This window comes from Vigna umbellata, chromosome 3, assembly GCF_029865625.1.
Source record: "Vigna umbellata cultivar VRB3 chromosome 3, Vumbellata_1.0, whole genome shotgun sequence".
Taxonomy (NCBI): domain Eukaryota; kingdom Viridiplantae; phylum Streptophyta; class Magnoliopsida; order Fabales; family Fabaceae; genus Vigna; species Vigna umbellata.
In genome coordinates, this window is record NC_142167.1 from 25,216,232 (window position 1) to 25,230,065 (window position 13,834).

Genomic DNA, 13,834 nt, shown 5'->3' on the forward strand with positions numbered 1-13,834 from the left:
ATGGAGGCGATGTGGCGGTCCGGGGATGGCGCGAATCACGGCCATGAATCTGGGTTATCTCTGGTTGTTGAAGGTGGTGGCGGATGATGGGTTTCTGCATTGCGCAACGGCAACATTGAGGAGCGACGAGATGGTGGATGCGTGAAGAAGGTGACGTTGATGGTGGCGATGCAGCGAAGGCGCTACTGGCATTCTCACGGTGGCTTCGCGATTGCGACGCAACAATGTGGTGACGACGAGACTGAAAGCTTCGCAACGACTTTACGGCGGCGACACTAGGGTTTGCTCTGGCGGCTAGGGTTTCACTCTTGAGGGAAATTAGGGTTTCTATTGTTGGGGAAGATGACGCTGACATGGCAGGAGTGATGTGGCAAAAACTGGCCACGTCAACGTCTCAGCTCATCAAAAACTTAACTCTGTTATGCCAATTTAATGGCAGGGGCCCAATTGACTCAAATTAGCATTTTTTAGGACTAAATTGGGAATTCTAATAAAACGGGAATCAAACTGGAAAAACCTCACAAAAATAGAGACAACAAAAGGAATTTAACCTATAATAAAAATGTTAAATTAGTCCTCTGTCTTATATTATTTTTTCATGGTTCTTTTATTTATTTATTTTTAAATTAAGTTTCATTTTATGAAAAATTGATTCAATTTATATTTTTGTTAAATTTGTAAATATGATATTAAAGATATGTGTAAGTTTGTAATTTCTTTTATCATGTCAAGTTTGTGTCGCGTCACATAGTTCAGGTAGTTTGAGGTGACATTATATATATCATGTGTTACTGTTGATGTTATGTATTACTATCAATGTCATATGTTAGTGTTAGTATTAGATGACAGTGTTAACAATAAGTATCATTATCTTGTGTTTAATTTAATCCTTGTAATTAGTTTTTAATTAAATTCACTCTCAATTTTTTAATGAAATAATGTTGTTTTTCTCTAAATTGTGATTAAATTTATTTTTTATATCAATGTTATACTAATAATTTTATTAAAATTGAGTTTTTTATTAAATATTTCCATAATCATTTTCAAACCAACTTTAACGATATTATTAGATTCTATTTAAATAAATTACTTTTAATTTTATAAAAATATAGATTAATAATATAGTAGTTCAAAATGCTTACTATTTTTTAAATGAAAATTAAATTTATTTAATAAATATCATAATATTTATAAATCATATTTTCGGATATTTTTATTAATTAAGATAAATTTTATATATCTAAAACCAATTTAAATGTATTTATTACAAGAAATTAATAAATAATACATTAACTACAATCTTTTATATTTTAAATCATTTATAATTATATTCTTTAATTTCAATTTTATATGGGTGATTAAGAAAAATGTGGGTATAAAGATCTAGAAAAAAACTGTTTTAGTTTTTTTTTTTAAATTAATAAAAATATCAATATATCATTTATAAAAAATAATAATTTTAGTCTCATGTTAGAGAGGGATAAGATTGCTTAATTTAAAAAAAGTTGGGACTGAACTAAATCAAAAAGTAAATATAGGAATTGAATTAAATATGAGATAGTGATACTTGGTGTCGATACTGATATATGACACTAACACTGATATATGACACTAATATTAATATGTGATATTGACACTGTCATGTCATACTGCGTCACATGACATAACATTAAAGTGGACAAAAAAACTTGAAAAAGAACTTAAAAGAACCAATGGATAACCATTTATTCATAAAACTTTTCCTTGGATGTCCATTGATTAGAGAGTGTCTTATTGAAACCTTACTATGAAAAATGTTTTGGGTAAGGAAAATGAGTACATTAATCTTTATTCTTCAATACAATTTTGTTCATCACATATTTTATTTCTCTCCCTCATGTAAACTCACATCAAGATGACAAAGTCCAATCTTGTGAACTAATTGCTCACAAGTTCTCCTTCTTGGCAAAGACTTTATAAATAGTTCTATTAGATTTTCACATGAACGAATCTTTTGGATCTATATCACCCTTTCAATTGAGCAATGCCTTATTATCTTCATATATGGTTGTTGATTCCATTTTTCTCGATGATAGACCACAAGTTTGTCCACATGTTGAATTATAGACTTTAACTAAACACATTCACGACTTACTTTATGTAATGCTAAAATTTTTGCATGATTTAATGATGTTGTTGTTATAATTTGTTTCATAGATTGCCATGAAATTGTTGTGCTACTGATACGCTATAGTTGGTGTTATCAAATTAATACTACTTTTCGTGGCAACTTCAGTATTGTCAAGTAGTATTCAAGAAAATGGATGGGGTTAAAGTAACCCTAAGTCATCTCCCAATGAATACGAAATTGTTTTTCAATATTTGACTCTCATGAATGTTATGCAATGCTCAAGAATAAAAGTGAGAAACTATGCTAATGGAATTATGTTTGAAGAATGTTCGAGTTTAAATGAAGAACAAGTATAAAACTTAGAAGCAATTATGATGAAATAGGTTAATTCCACTACTTTACAAGATAGATTCATTACAGATAATTGTTCAATTGATTATTGCTTGAGTTTTAAATTAATTAAAGTACATTCTTAATTAACTTGAGGGCGATCTCACAATCATTCAAAGTAGATTCTCAATCAAATGGAAGATCTTTCTAGATTATTCACAATGAATTCAACCATAATACATTCTCAATCAAATCTTATTGTGTTTAATTATGTCTATTCTTAAATCTCCTAACCAAATTAAAAGCTAATTAATCAAAGTAAATTCTCAATTAATTATTGTTGAAATTCTTACCACCAATCAAAGTACATTCTCAATTATTAATAAGAACATGTTTAATCATATGAAAGTTTCTAAATTCAATCAAAGTAAATTCTCAATCAAACCTAGAAACCCTTGAACTCATATGATTAATATGCATGTAGATTCAAACACTTTATGCAAAAATCATTGCTTTTAATATGATTGAGAGATGAAAGACATAGAAAAAGAATGACTTAAATCAATAATCAAAAGAAATAAATTCATTAATTAGATGCTTTGGTGTACAACAAGTACAACTCGAATGACCTTTACTACCACAACGATAAACTATATTTTTCATCTTATTTACCATTATTTTCACCTTTTCTTTTTCTTTTTTCACATTATTGTTCCACTTATGATGATATAATATTCCTTTAAAATTTCCTTTATAACCATGTTCGTGACCATGATCATTAACATGACCATGATCACGAATATATGAATTATATGTTGTTGTATTCACTTATGGAAACAGAGTAGAACCAAGTGGACTGATCTCATGATTTTTCATCAAAAACTCATTGTTTTGTTTAGCCATAAGAAGACATGAAACTAATTCATAATATTTGTGAAATCTTTTTTCACGATATTGTTATTTCATGAGCAAATTAGTTGTTCACATGCTTTATTATTTTCTTTAATGGCACCATAAAAACCTATTGCATCTAAATATATTTCAACATCTAATATCTAAGATAAGTAATTTGTTCCTGTAATGTCAAAGGACCACAAATTCAAATTTGACAAGGTTTGACATGTTTAGAACTAGTATATAAAATATTATTAATAATCATTTTTCATATATCTAACTATAAAATTAATAAAACAACATTAAATGTTAGAAAAACAATCAAATAATAATAATTATTATAAGACAAAGATCAACTTTATAATAACATATCTAAACCTCATAAAATTAATCATATGAATAATTTTAACAAATGAATCAATCAAAATTATAGCAAATTAATAGACAATCATTTGTTCATATAACTTTTTTTTCTTTTTCTTTTTGTAAATTTAAGATTTGTAGTAGTTTCTTTAAGTTTAATTACATATTAACATTACTTTTTAGTTTACAAGTGACGATTGGTAAAATGAAACATGTATTCAATTATATTATTAATCATTAACAAAGTTAAATTATAAAATATTAAAGTGTTGTTTTAAAATATTAATTATTTTTATTGTACTAAAAATGAATCATATCAATATGCTAGACTAAATTGACTATCTTTCCAAAAACGAAAAAGAATAAAATGTGAGACAAATATTTTCTCATATATTCAATATTTACTCTTATATTCAGTATATTTGTTCTTTTTTAAAAAACTTATTTATTTAACTTTTTCTTTTAATTCTTTTATAAACATTATTGAAAATTAATAAATAATATTTTGAAGAAATAATTTATTTTTATTTTCTCAACAAATGTTTTATAAAAAAAATGCTTGTAGTTTTAAAAATAATTTTGACATTAGATTAACCTTTTCTTTGTATCCGCATGAGTAAAGTTGACTAGAGATGATAATGGATCGGGTCGGGTACGAATAGTTTACCTGCAACCTGACCCAAAAATGAAAAATCTATCCACAACTCATATGGATATCTATATCAGAAAAATCTACAAATATTTTAAAACTTGTGATAGCCGCGGATATCTATAAATATTAAAACATATATATTTTATACATTTTAAAAATAAAATTTAAATAAAATTACATAAAAATATATAATATTTAATATAAATGAAATAAAATATAAACTCAAATTTAATTTTAATTAAATTTAATATAAAAATATAAATTAATTTTATTTTAATAAACATTTAATTAAATAAAATATAAATTAAATTTTTATTTTTATCTTTTACAAATAACTTCGTTAGTCGAATAATATAATACCATACTCAATCTATTTATAAATAAATTATAACTCTATGTAATCGTAAGTACTAATTATTTGTCGCGAATTTTATTCAAATATATTCGCGGACGAGATTTTTTTTTTCCACCCTTGACGTAAATGAATTTGTAGGAACCATCCCTATTTGTATTTGTGGGGGAGTGAGTTCGAGAAATATGAAGAAGGGGGCTTATAAAACTCTCATATACGGAGAAATATGGAAAAAGATTATGTTATGCCATGGACAGTAGTGTCACCAAATTTAACGGTTCTTTTCATATACGGAGAATTTATCATTGAGTAATAATAAGTTGACACATTTTTCATATAATATACAGTATAAAAATAAAATAGTCATAAAATAATATTTTTTTTTTGTATTTTTTCAATAAAAATGAAAATAAAAAATAAGAAAAATGAGTATGAAATGAACGTAAAATATTTGTGTATAAAAGTATTTTTTTTTTCTTTACCATTAAGCCAACAAGTCACAACTCCAGTTCTTTCTAGTCAAACCTATTGACTCAGTAATCATTGCAAAAATAAGCTTTAACAAAACTCAGAATCATCACCAACAAAGTAAAAAGATCCTTTTAGACGCTTTTCTTGCTCACATACATTGTCACTACAGGTTTTCTGGACAGAACATGTCTGATATCAGAGGGGATAAACTTATCCTGTTCATTATTTCTGCTCAAACTTTCTTTAGGATTCGATTTCTATGCATAAACTTCCATGATTGCATACTTGCAATATGAAAATAGTAATGGCCTTTAATCATTTTAGGAAACTACTCATGGCCTACAACTATTTTAAGCATCTTTTCTATCTTTTAATGATGCCGTGCATTCTGCATTGGATTGGAGAATTCCAGAATATACTACATCACTAATTCCTTTCCTTCTCTAAGGCATCGATTCCATCTCATATCATCATCAAGAAAAATAGCCGTCATTTGACTGAAAACTTTGGTCCAATCTGCATATCACCTTCCAACAAAGGTTGGAGTGTCCAACTGAAACTGGTATCCATACTCTCAGTATTTTCAACAGTGGAGAATCCGAATACAAAGCCTAACCAATCCTTTTCGTCTTTATTCTTTTTTTAATGTTTCTTCTGCTGGATGAATTCATACTGTGTCCTTCAATACCAGATAAAAAGAATCATAATGCTCCTTTTGAAGCACCACAAATCAATGAAAGAAATGTCATGATATTTAAAGTCATAGAAAAAAAAAACTGTTTACCAAACAGAAACAGATGATCAGGTGTATTAGAAAAGAAACCCTTTTGGCTAAATTTATGCTACTTCTTCAACTTGTTCCTTAAAATCAGAATCGTTAATTAACCTCCATTAAAACAAGCACCAAATTCTGCCATTCAAATTTTAAGCTGTGCTGTGTTTGCATAAATTATCAGCCAAAGACAGAAAACTCACCATTCCAAACAGCCAAGGGTATGTATGCTTGATTTGTTGTTGTCACAACTTTTAAGACACAATCGAAGTAGGAGTCTAAGTACATGTTTTATTTTAAGTCAACCAAACTTAAACATGAATTCATAATTCATGTTAAAGCTTGAGTGGACCTCGCTCTGTCTAACCTTTTGAACGTCTAAACTATACACACACTGTAACTTGCAGAGAAAATTCAAATTGATGACAGAAGAACGGAACTTTCATAGTCAAAAACGAAAAGGGTCTGTTTAGGCGCCTTCGTGTCAAACAAGGAACCTTCAACTTTCCACCCTGGCCACAAGTTTTCAGGTTAAGGTTTCTGTACTTTATAACTGTTGTTATTACATAGGAGATCAAGAAAACGATGTCGTTGAAACCAAGAAACCATCTCATTCAATTATTTATTAATCATTAGACCTTGATGAGACGGGTTAACTAATATTTGAAGTGAATGTACATACTAAACACTCTAATGCATACTTAAATTTATAGTTTCAGACATGATTTACAATACAGAACATGTTCTAAATAAATTTGACTACTATAAAGATATTATCTTTTTTCTGAGAATATAATAATATTGTTAATGTATCACAGAATTTTAAGAACAGTAAAGTAACTCAAACCAAGACCAAACTCCTCAAAGTTTTAATATTTAAAATCTAAAACCCCACCCACATGACCTGACACAGCACAGTGAGGTGCAGCCAGCCCCAGTTTCAATCATTCAAACAAAGATCGTCTTTCCAATAGCATCCTTTCCCTGCACCGAAGGTCCACTCTTCAATATCAGCTCTGGTTCTGTTGTGTTGTGGGAAAGAAAGTGATGCGGCTTAGCATTAACCATTTTGAAAGGTGAAGAAAAAAAATCTGTTTTTTAGGTTTGAATCATTTATTCCATGGTGTTGAAGTCCAAGGCAGTGTTCCTTGTCCTCTTGCTCCTTTTCTGCCACCCCTTTTGTGGGTTGGGGGAGGATTGGTCTACACGGAGACTCAGCAGCAGGCATAAGGTGATCCCCGGTTGTGGAGAGCTGGTGGTGAAGTCAGAGTGCTCAGAGAACTCAAAGTGCAGGTGGTGTACCAGTGAAGACCTTGATGACATGTGCTTCTCTAAATCTGAGGCAGTGCGGTTGCCTCACCAGGTTTTCTCTTGTGCCATCTCTGAGATCAGATGATATCAGATCTATTCTCTCTTGGATCTGTGTGCTGCCTACCTAACAAATTTCAGGAACTATTGTTTTGTTTTTTTGTCTTGTTTTATGTATGACTTGATAAAGTGTGGAGATGGAGGTGTCTATTTGGTTTTTGTTGCCGTGTTGTTGTATATTCAGTCTGTGCTTTTCTTCAAACTTGACACATGGTTGGATTTGGATGAAGATAGAGAGAAAATGACCACATTTTATCCTTTTGCTTTATCTGATGCAAAAGCTTCATTCTAACGGCTGAATAGTAATTCCCAGTTCTTTTCCAAGCCTTTGTGTGTGTGTGGTGGCTAACAATGTAAAAGCTTCCATACATTATTTTAGCTCCAGGAAGATTGCATTGCCCATTTTCATTATTAATAGAAGAAATACCCGATTTCATTAGAAAACCTGTTTTCAAATCAAACTTCCTGATATTGTTGAACTCTTGGTCCTGGAAAGAAAATTGTGTTTATCTTTTTATGTTAACTGAACGTTTTGTTTTGGACTAATGTATCTCCTCTGTTGCAAATTTTGATGATGGTTTGTAGAATTGAAAGTAGGAATTCCAGAAACACTAATGATTTAGATGAGAATGTGTATCTTAGTGAATTGTCAATTTTGATCTTATGAGCACCACTTCTATTTTAAATCTTACAAAGCAAAATTTAATAGGAATACTATAACAGTGAGCAAAATTACCTCAAGATATAATGCATAGATGGCCTTGAAGAAAAGGCCAGATTTTTAATTTCAGAACAGTTTGATACGCTTTTAGTTATCTTGTCCTATCAAGGTTCACGATGGAAATCAAAGTTACATTATCAGAACTCTCTGACATTTTCAGTTTTCACTTCTACATTTGGTCTATATTCCAATTCACAATGTTTCTTGTTCTTGATCTTCATCCAACAATCTGCAGAAATGTTCTCCTGAGAATTACTGACTGATATTCAGGGAAGGGAATAATAGGGCAATACAGCAGTTAACCTATTATAATAAAAATAAAAAAAATAATAATTAATCATTAATCATCATTGTGTAAAAGTTTTAGTAAAATATTTTGAGATTTTATATTTCCTGGTCTATTTAAAAGTTTAAATTCATTAGTCAACTTATAAGTTGAGTTATGATAGCTATTGGTATGTCTTAACACAGAGTTGACTTTGAATCTAATAATCTTAGACTTGCCGTGACAATTTTGCTAATACAAAAAATAATAATCGTTGCTGATATGACCAAGAAGTTGCTTGTAAGTTTCAAAGAGCAAATAAATGAAATAATAATCGTTGGTGATAAGTCTTTCTCTTTTTGCTTGTATTTTTATGAAAATGTTGGTTAAATTAAATATATAATCAGTAAAGAATTTATTAACTTTTACTTCCTGCTCCCCATAATTTCTCATGCACTCCCCCAATATTTCAGAATGATAGTTTATCTTTAGTAAAAGTAACTTCAGGATTACATGTTCTGAAATTTTTTCAAAACAATATTTCTGGAATTTTTGAAATAAAATTTCCAAAACACATAAACTGTATTTCGAAAAAAATATTTCTGAAATAAGATTTCCAGAACAACCTTTCTGGAACAATATAATATCTTTCCATCTTGAATATCCCACATAAAATACATTCTAAAAGAGTTTTCTGAAACACATGAAATATATTTTGGAAAGGACTTTTCAACAGCGAACGTATTTTCTAATAATATGGGGTTCAATTAGTAATTAGGAGGCTGTAGAAACAATAGACTTATTTATTTGGGTTTGATTAAGGGCATTTCCTTTCTGTACCCCATTATTACTAACTTACTACAATATTAATAGAAAAATATTATAATACCTTTTCTCATTTTACAATTTACAATACCCGTCGTCCCTGAGGAAAAAGATTAGAGAGAGAACACTTTACGAAAAAAAAAATCATTTTGAAAAACTCACTTTTGAACACATTTCATGTTTTCTAAAAAGCTTGTTATGGAAAACTCCTTTTAAAAGATTATATATATATATATATATATATATATATATATATATATATATATGTATATATATATATATATGTGTATATATATATGTGTATATATATATATGTATATATATATATGTATATATATATATATATATATATATATATGTATATATTCTAGAAAGTTTGTTCCAAGATGCATTTAATGTGTTTTGAAAAACTTATTTCAAAATTTCTTTTAAGTTTTATTCTTCCTGTTCCACAAATCATATTCTTAAAATTTTGAAAAGTTTATTCCATAATATTTTCCAAATAGGTAATCCAAAAATTACTTCTAGCAAAAATAAATTAATCATTTTAAAAATTATGATTGTGCAGCAAAAGACTATAGAGATACAGAAAGAAAAAGTCTTCAAGAATGAATTTTTAGGAAGAAAGTTGGATTAAGAAAAAAATTGTGAGAAATAAAGAAATTTGATATGAAAGTTACTAAGTAATATGATAGGTTTCATAGATTAAAAAAATGTTTTATATGAAAAAAATAAAAGATAGGCGTTTCTTGATCTTTCTTTTATTTTTTTTCTTTTAGTATTTTGATAATTGTAAAGATTTTAAAAGTTAAGCATTCTATCATATATGTTAATTAATTAAATATGTTTTGAAATTAGTTTTAAAGATTCAAATTATTGAAAAACCAATTCATTCTCTCTTGAATGAAAAATATTGGCAATTACTATTTTAACATTAAATAGGATGACAAAGCAATATATTTGTCGGATCATATTGTTAACATGAAAATCTAACTAGACATACAATTGAAAAGTTTTACATTTTTGAGGATTCATTAAATTTCAAAAATTTGATAGGAAGTGAATTGATAGTTTTCAAAATTATTAGAAACTTAAAACTTAATTAAATTTCTAATTAAAAATTTATAAGTTTATTGTTTTGAGATTTTAAATAGAAAATAATGTAAATGTTTTATGTAAGGGGTTTATGTTTAATTGTATTATCATTTTCAACCTTTGATCATTAAAATATTTAACTTAATATATTATATGCTTGTTAATCAGTGTCCATAATCTAAAAGCAAAATGAACAGTTTGGCAAACAAGGAAAAAGATGCAAAGAAAGTGAATATAACATAAAAGTGGTTTAGACAAAGTCAAATAAAGCTAGTGTTGACCATGTTACATGTTCCATGTAGGAGTGGGAGGTTGGAAAAATTTTGCATGCGCATTCAATTAATCCCTGTTGAGTCAATGCTTTTCATCAACCAGGTGGAAAAAATGAGCATAAACCATGCTTTATTTTTTACTATAACATTTTTCTATTCATTAACTTTAACACTGTTAAAAATATTATTAAATCAAATGTATTGACGAACTGCATGACAAAAGTGATATACATTCAAACTTAAACTAACTTGTTGACATTTTGAATTTCTAGTTACCTAGTTTGTAAAGAGATTATCCATGATAATTAATGGATGAAACAATGATCAACATTCAAATTTAAGGGGTTAAATGAGAAAAGACAAGTTAGGAATTTATCATAAGTTAAAATATTACATAAATTAACTTTAAAAATATTATAAGCTACTAAGTTAATTAGTAAATGAAAATTTATTAGCTAAATTGGTAAAGTAATAATGGGTTTCTGAAGTGGATAAATGGAATTAGAAATGGCAAGTACGTTGCCATGACAGAAATGTGAGATCAGCTTAATGGTAATGCTTACGGTTAATGTGAACCCAATTTATTCTTTTCAGTGCATCATGTGAACTGAATCTTTGCACGAACTTAAGTGTCTTCTTTTATTATTTTTAAATATTTCATATATGCGACATTCACCCAATATATTGGGGATGTGTTTATAAATCTTATTCTGCGACAAATTTAATTAAATAAATGGCTCTAATATTATGAGTATAATCATGCTCATGTTGTCAATACGATATCTTTCTTTTGACTATAATCGAATCTTCTTATTTTACCATTTTCAAAACTCTCCATCTTTCTTACTTTTGGTAGAATCATTGACTCATTTAAAATACTATGATAAACTTAAATGTAATTTAATAAAATATAATAACTTATTGATTATTACGAGAAGTTATAATAAAATTAAAATAAAGATAAAAATAAAAATTGAGTTGATGAAGATTGGTTTATAGAAAGGACTTAAATTTTTGTCTCTTGTCATAAAGTTTTTCATAGTAAGTCATCTAGAAAACGTGAGGAGAAAAGAAAAGACTAAAGATAGATTAGGAAATGGAGGTTGAAGAACAAAGATTAAGTAATGTATTATTATTGGATTTCTTACTGATCAAGTAATGTTGTGTTTATGTCACCAATAGAATTAATGTTTTATTATGAATGATGTGTTTTTTAATTTACAATAATGTGTATGTTTTGTTATTATTAAATTAAAATTAATGAGAATGCTATGATTAATGATTATAATATGATTTCAGTAATGAATTAAAAGAAACTATCAACTCTTCTTTAGTTTTTGTCTTGTAAATCTTAGTTTTCTTTTAGTTTGTTAAGTAGTTGCATCTTAAGCTTTAATTAGATAAATTGATCATTAACCCCTTCATTTACATGCTTAAATTAGTTGGAAGAAGTCTCTGCATCAAATGAAGGTGTTGGAACCAAGGAAAGCAAGAAAAACAACAAAAATGAAAGGCCAGAATTCTGCTGAAGTTAGCTCGAGCGCCCTTTTTCCATGAGCGTTTGAGTGGCACTACACCATGGCTGAAACACGACCAGGTGCCCCCTACATATGGGTGCTGGAGAACCATTTTTCTGATTAACCTACACTGAAGCACGACTTTTGCGGGTTTATTTAACCTAAAATGGAAGGGCTTCGACATCTTTTGGGCTCTTGGAGGCGAGCTAGGAGCTATGAGAACAATCCATCTTCTTCCTTGGGTCTTCTTCGTTCTTCCATTTCCATCATTTTTGTAAGCTCAAGCTCTCTATTCACGGAGAACTAGTTTCATTGTTGTTGGGGGGTTGATGTAACCACTAAACTCACATGTAATTGCTACTGATTTGAATATATTGGATGCTTCTTTCATTGATTGCTAGTATTTTGGATTGCTAGTATTTTGTTCCTTCTCTTAATGCTTGTTGTGTATTGCTATCCATGGCATGATTTTAGGGTTTGCTTGATGTTGGGAAATATTGTGTGAACCTAGAACTGAAACAAATTACCCAAAGGAAATTGTATCTAGGGATAGAACTTAAACTTTTGTTTGTCTTAGATCTCAATTCTTAAAGCAGATTAACTTGTTAGGTTTTCCAAGGAATTGGAGATTAATAAGGAAGTTTAGACTCTTTCTACCAAGGGAATGAGTTTGAGTAAATTAGAGGATTGGCATTGTAAGTTAATGAAGAAGGTGAAATTTTACATGCATAAGAGTGAAGTAGGCGAAATCATACCCCCAACGATACCAATTCATACAATTTCTAATCTTATTCATTTCCAAGTGTTTGAGTCATCAAAGATCATTTTTACCATTTATGTTTCATCTTTACTTTAATTGCATGAAAAACCCAAATTATGGAATCATTCTTTAGTCTAAGTTAGTTCGAAATTATACGATTGTTTGGTGACACGAGTCTCTTGAGAAACGATATCCGGTCTTACTGATTTATTACTTGAAACAATTTGGTACACTTGTCAAAGTCTCAATAATTAATAACAATTAAATGTATTTATTTATTTGAAATCAAGCATGACAAATTTTGTTAATCACCAAAGTAGCCAAAATTTTAGAAGTTATTTGGTTTCAAATTATTAATGATTTTATTTCAATTGCTCGTAATATGGATGTTATATGAATAATGGATTTATGTGTTAATTGAAGTTCATTATTATAAGGCATTTGTGGATCACTCAAATGTTGATTAATTGTTCTTATAATTAATGAACATTTCGAAACATGCTTGTCTAAATCTATATTTGTATTTAGAATTTGCTATCACTTTTAGATACTAACATTTTCATTAAGTTTTGATTACAGGAGCATTCAAGAAGTGATCTTGGAGAATCAAGGCTTCGTTGGTTTATTACCCATCAAGATTCTTTCAAGAAAGTGTGCTTAAGTTGTTTTGATTTGATCTACACTAAAGGAGTTTGACTTGGAGATCAGATTCATCATAAATAATTTGTGATTGTGTACCTGTGCGGGTTTGCCAAGGGTGCGGGCTGTGATTGTTCTCGGTTGTGTAAGAGAGTGAGGTTATGCATCTCTTGTATTGTTATATTGATTTTGAGTGTGGAGAGGAGTGCATTGAGAGAGATATCTCTATATTTCTGTGAACTCAATAAATTATAGTGGAATCCCTTCAACTAGAGTTGTTGAAGGAGGATTGGATGTAGGCTTGGGATTAGTCGAACTAGTATAGATTGTTTGTGTTGATCTTTCTCTACCCTTTCTCTCTTATTGTTGATTCATCACTTTTTGTTTATTGATTTCAAAAAAGTCAAAGAACTCATACAGATTTTGAA